This window comes from Solanum pennellii, chromosome 2, assembly GCF_001406875.1.
Source record: "Solanum pennellii chromosome 2, SPENNV200".
Taxonomy (NCBI): Eukaryota; Viridiplantae; Streptophyta; class Magnoliopsida; order Solanales; family Solanaceae; genus Solanum; species Solanum pennellii.
The window spans coordinates 8,762,668-8,769,491 of NC_028638.1; the positions used below are offsets into that span (position 1 = coordinate 8,762,668).

The 6,824-nt window shown below is 36.0% G+C and overlaps 2 pseudogenes; both read left to right on the top strand.

Annotated features, from left to right (window-relative positions):
- Nucleotides 1-1,913: 1,913 nt before the first annotated feature.
- Nucleotides 1,914-4,472, top strand: LOC114073931 (annotated as a pseudogene).
- Nucleotides 4,339-5,831, top strand: LOC107009750 (annotated as a pseudogene).
- Nucleotides 5,832-6,824: the final 993 nt, after the last annotated feature.

Here is a 6,824-nt window from a genome sequence, read left to right on the forward strand (position 1 = left end):
TCTGCTGCTCAAAACGACTAAACAGGTCGTTACATGGATGCTACTCAACCCTAAACCCTACTTTATGCCTATATAAAGGGTACTAAATTCCCTTAAAAGGCATCTCGAAAAATCCACAAAGAGATCAAGATCTCGAATACTCCACAAATTAATGGATTATTCATGTAGAGAGGTCAAATCTAAATCATCTTAGTTCGAGAAATACGCCACTAACGACCCTCGAATCATGGATAAATCATCTTAGAGAGTAGAATCAAGGGAGGAACGGATTTGTACTCACAATCTTGATGAATAAAATCACGTTTCTTCATATATTATTTGTATGATTTATTTATTTTTCATATGTTTAAAATTTGTTGCAAACATATACTACTAATTAACATTGAATACATGAAAAATACACATATGAAGAAACTAATAAATAATAATACGAGAGTATTGGAGTAGAGTAAATGTCAGGAGAGCGCATAGGGTACTTAATATATGTGCTATCCAATTTGGACCATCACTATCTTTAGTAATAATGCTCAAATTTGGACTTAAAAGTCATCATTTAGGTTAACTAACTCCAATGACATTAATGATGCATTATTTATCAATTAGAAAAGGAAATGATAGACTAAATAGGTTCTTTGACTTTTCTGTAAAAAAAAATAATACAACAATAACTCCACATTGGCCTACTCCAAGACTGAGTATTTTATTGTCCTGTTTATTTGATGGTATGCAAAGTTGCAAACTATTCTGCTTCAACTTGTTTGTTTATCCCTACTGAACATGTTTCTCACTCAGCTATTATTGTGTATTCAATCACTCATCATATCTGCTGCTGCCACTAACATTCATGAAAACGTTGCCATATCATGTGGTGCCTCTGGCAATTACCCTGCATCAGATGGACGACTATGGATAGGAGATTCAACTTTCGCTTCCTCATTTCTACACTTAACTGGAATATCTATTCATTCAAGAGTACCTTGTTTGCAATAAATTTTAAACATATAAAAAATAAACAAATCATACAAATAAAATATAATAAAACATGATTTTATTGATCAAGATAGATTGTGGGTACAATCATGTTGATCGCTTGATTCTACTCTCCTAAAATTTGAGATTTATCCATGATTCGAGGGTCGTTAATGACGTATTTCTCGAACTAGGATGATTTAGATTTGATCTCTATATGAATATTCCATGACTTTTTGCAACATATTTGAGATCTTGATCTCTTTATGAAATTTTCGAGATGCCTTTAGAGAATTTTATATAGACATAAATTAGGATTTAGGGTTGAATAGTCTCCAAGAATTCTAATTTGAGCTGATCACAATTTGTAAAGTCTCAACTCATATTGAACACATCTTGTAGAGTTCTACAAAATTTCAGTGTCTAAAATGTCCCCTGCTTCAAAGCTTGTCGGAGCGTAGATTTGATAAAACTCAAAGACGAGGCTAGATGTACTCATTCTTCCACCTTTGCAGCTTTAGATTTTCACACTTGAATTAAGAGAGAAGAGATGAATGACAGATTTGGTCTCATTGGGTGTCAATTTGTTTGCAATAAATTTTAAACATATGGAAAATAAACAAATCATACAAATAAAATATAAAGAAACTTGATTTTATTGATCAAGATAGATTGCGGGTACAACTCTGTTGATACCTTGATTCTACTCTCCTAAAATTTGAGAGTTATTCATGATTCAAGAGAGCCGTTAGTGCGTATTTCTCAAATTAGGATGATTTAGATTTGATCTCTATATGAATATTTGAGATGTTGATATCTTTATGAAATTTTCGAAATGTTTTTTAAGAGAATTTAGTACAATTAGGATTTAAGGTTGAATAGTGTCCAAAAATCTTAATTTGAGTTGATCACAATTTGTAAAATCCCCAACTCATATTAAACACATGTACATACCTCACCAAGCTCCTGTTCCTTATAAGTCTGCTCGAACGTCTCACCATCAGTTTACGTACCAATTTTCAGTGAAATCGGGACACAAGTTCATACGCCTGCACTTCAAACCAGCTTTATACAAAGGTTTCATCAAGTCAAAACCCATTTTTACTGTCTAAACTGATCAGCATACCCTGCTCAGTCACTTCATACCTATCCTTGCTGCAGGTGTCAACTATTTCAAAAAAAGAATTTTGTATCAATGTAAAAGAAAGTGAAACATTAAGCATAACATTCATACCATATCGAAAATCAGAAGACACTTATGCTTTTGTTAATGCAATCGAGATTGTTTCCATGCCCTCTGGTCTGTATTTCACACCAGATGGCGATCAGGGAGTCCCTGTTGTTGGATGAAATTACAGATTCTACATTGACAACAGCACTGCACTGAGACAATTCAGCGAGTAAATGTTGGTGGAAACTCTATTTCATCCTTTGGAAGATGCAACCATGTTCCAGGACTGGGAAGATGATGCTAATTACCTGATTCAAGTTGGTGCCTTTTCGATCAACAGAGCCGTTGATATCAAATAAGCATCCTCAGCAACTCATATTGCACCAAGAGAAGTTTACCTGACGGCCAGATCAGTGGGTGCACACTGCCATTCGAATTTATGTAATCTCACATGGAACATTCCACTTGATTTGGGATTCAGATACCTTGTTAGGCTCCACTTTTGTGAAATTGAACCTATGATCACATATGAAGGCCAAAGGAATTTCAGTATTGTTATAAACAATCAGAATACTCAAGATGAAGCTGATGTGATCAAATGGAGTGGGGGAATGGAATTTCTGTATACAGGGACTATATTGCCATTATAGAGGGTGATAGAAGGGAAGGGAAGCATAACATTTCAATAGTTATGCAGCCAAAGTTTTCTACAATCAGTAAACATACTAACGCCGTCTTGAATGGGATAGAAGTCTTCAAGATAAGCAACCCTGACAACAATCATGGTAGTGTGAGCCCTGTGCATCTTGTTACAAGTACGACACCAGAAAAATCAGAGGAATCTGTGCTGTTCTATATAAAGAATCAAATTTCAACTGTACTGACATTTATACTCACTTTGATTAATGTTGCTGTTTATCACATTAGGTGTGATGCAGAAATTAAGTCTGTCAAGACGAACAACTGAATATCTTCAGGAGAGCATCAGTGTCATCAATTTTCACTGGATGAGATGGAAAGATCAGCGAACAATTTTGATCCTCAGCTTGTCATTGGTAGTGGCGGATATGGTACAGTATACAAAGGAAATATTGATGGTGGAGAGACCACTTTAGCAGTTAAGAGATTGAAACCAGGATCTAGCCAGGGGGAGAAAGAGTTATGGACGGAAATCAATATGTTATCTATGCACCGCCATGAGAACCTTCTCTCCCTAATTGGTTACTGCATTGAAGGTCATGAGATGTTATTAGTTTATGATTATATGCCTCGAGGATCACTTGCTGACAACCGGTACAAAATGGACATAAATAGCTCATCTCTCTCTTGGGAACGGAGACTCAAGATTGCTATAGGTGCTGCACGTGGACTGGATTTCCTTCATACATCTCAAAATAGGGTGATACATCGTGATATAAAAAGCTCAAACATTCTGTTGGATGAAAACTGGGAAGTAAGATTTGAGATTTTGGGTTGTCCAGAATGGGGCCTAGAAATGAATAAGCTACTCATGTTAGGACACAAGTCAAAGGCACCTTTAGGTACCTCGATCCTGAGTACTTTCTGACTAATAGATTGACATGGAAAACTGATGTGTATGTTTTTGGAGTAGTACTATTTGAATTGCTCTCAGGAAGACCAGCAGTCGATATGAGACTGCCTGAGGAACAACATGGACTTGTAGCATGGGCCAAACAATGCATAAAGGAAGGAGAAATTAATAAGCTTATTGATCAGAAACTGTTGGGGTCCATCTCATTAACTTGTCTAAAGGTGTTTATAGGAATTTCTGCTAAATGCTTCTATGGTCGTCCACAAGAACGGCCTGCAATGTCTGAAGTGGTGATAAGCATGGAATTAGCATTATATTTCAGGAGAATGAAGGTGAAGGTATCATTTCATTCGATGGAACATCAATGTCATCTCAGTCAAGGATTGAAGCAGAGAGGGCATCCATTAAAGAGAACTGTAATGGCGGTGATACAACAGAAAGGAGTGCCACCTTAAGGGAAAAGGTAAAATTTGAGTATAAATGTCCTACACTGCTTCACCAAGATGGTGGGATTTTCGTAGCCTTTTAAGAAAAGTACCACCAAAGCCAGGGAATCCTGTTTATCCAGATAGCCGAATATCACACCACCCAAATTTAAGGATATTTTCTTTCCCTGAACTCAAGGTCGCCACCAGAAAATTTAGCAATGACACGGTGCTGGGAGAAGGTGGTTTTGGTAGAGTTTACAATGGTTACCTTGCTGAGTCGCTTTCTTCCAAGAGTGGCCGGACTGTAATTGCTGTTAAGCAATTGAATTGTGAAAGCTTTCAAGAGTGGCAAGTGATTCCTCTGTGCTATTCTGTAAGTTTTCTGTATGTTGGCATATATATATATATATATATATATATATATATATCTTGCGAATTTTCATTTCATTTCTTAATTATGCAGTCTGAGGTGAGCATTCTTGGAAGATTTTCTCATCCTAGCCTGATCAAACTCTTGGGTTACTGACAAGAAGATAAAGTACTACTGCTTGTCTATGAGTTTATGCCAAAGGGCAGCTTGAGCAACCATCTTTATAGAAGTAAGAGACTATGTATATATTTTTCAATAATATATAACATATTTGTAGATTAAAGCAGCAAGGAATGTGCCTAAACATATTTGTTTTCTTAGGGCACTCTGCTGCTTTGTCACTTCCATGGAATGTAAGGGTTCAAATTGCGATTGGCACAACTCGAGGCTTGGCATTCTTACATGCATCAGAGAAGCAAGTCATTTACAAAACTTCAATGCCTCAAATATATTACTTGATGGCGTATGTTCTCTTTACTTCTCCCTAGGAATATACCTTTATTAGCGCAAGTAATAAAAGTATCACAAGCCCTTTTCTTACTGGGCACCTTTTTGGTTTGCACACACTGTTTTGCCTAAAGTTTTTGAGCTATTCATCACAGAGAGAAAAAACCTGATGTATAACAGTGAAAACATTAGAGAAAGGTTGTTATTAATAAAAATTTTGATGTTTCAGTCTTACAATGCGAAGATAGCAGATTTTGGCTTCGCAAAACAAGGTATTTCGGCTAGTCAATCACATGTGACAACATGGGTAATTGGGACGTACGGTTATGCTGCTCCCAAATATGCTGCAACAGGTAAACGTGGAGTCTCGTGGGCTTTTGCACTTGGAAATTCTACTTCTCTTGAATCATATCTTGCGCTTACAAGTTTAAACATATAGTGAAGTGAGAATAAATGTGTATTATTTATTTTCTACAGAACACTTGTACGTGAAGAGCAATGTCTATGCTTTTGGTGTCTTTTTAGTGGAATACTAACAGGTCTACGAGCACTAGACACAAACCGGCCAAGCAACCAGATTAATCTAATCGACTGGATTAAGCCTCATTTTTCTGACAGAAGGAAGTTGAAGGATAGAACCGATTCACGGCTGGGAGGAAAATATCCATCCAGAGCTGCGGTACAAATAGCACAACTGGCACTATCATGTCTTGGAAATGAACCTAAAAGCAGGCCGTCGATGGAGGAAGTAGTGGAGAAACTAGAACAGATTGAAGTTACCAATGAAAGATCCAAGGACCATGTTTCTTCTAATACAAGGAGTCGGGCCTATCCACTCGTTAGAAGAGCAGAGTGAATATGATACTACTTTTAACAATATGAAGAAGCTACTACTATGTTGAGTACTGTTTTATTTAAAAATATTTTTTAAGAATGGTTTTAGAATTGCCATATTTTTGAAGAAAAATTAAGAAAATTTATTCTCAAAAGATAAAAACAGTAAATCGATTGAAAATATAAAGGGGGTTCGGGGGTTCTTATTAGTATTCCAGGAAGGTTTTAAAGGCACCTAAAATACCTACTAACGTGGTTATCCGATAATTAATTTATTTGGCTAAAAAATGAATTGACTTGACTTTTTTTTTTAAAAAAAAAAACAGGTTGAATCATTTTTATAGTTAGAATCGTTTTAAGAGAAAAAATGGAAATATTGACCTACTAAGTGAAATATTTGTTTAAAAAATTACTTTTAAATTCGAGGATTTGAACTTTTCAGCCTTAAGACTAACGAAAAAATATTAGCAAATAGATAAACGCAGTAAACTAAAGAGGAAAAGAGAGTGGGTCCAAATCTGGTTTCTGTCCGCCTGGACCAGTATTTGGACCCATTTCGTTTTGGGCCTTAGGACCGTAATGAGTTGTACCTGTCCTAAACTTCTAGAAAAATAATAATAGTAAAATGACAAGAGCTTAAGCCGAAAAATAATAAAATACAATTTTTTGAGAATAAATTTTGGCTTTTGGGCCCAAATTTGAATGAGCAACCAACAGAGTAGTGGTTTTTTTCTTCAACATTAATGGATGAAATGGAGAAAAAGACAGAGAGGAAAGCTAATGGAGAAAATGGTATCTTTTTCGGGCAGCGAACAGGGACGAGGAAACTCGGGCAGAGCTTCTACCACCACAAAATCGGATATGGACAACAAACAAGAGACCTAAGCGACAACTCGAATTCAAATCAACTTGGGATCAAAGATGAACCAGTAGGGAGAATGGAACTCTGAAAACAAAACCTTCTATGCCTTTTTCAATGTATTTTATTATTTATTTTTGTAACTACTAAGCTATTTTCTATGCTAAAAAATTTCCAACCCCAAAGCCAACTAA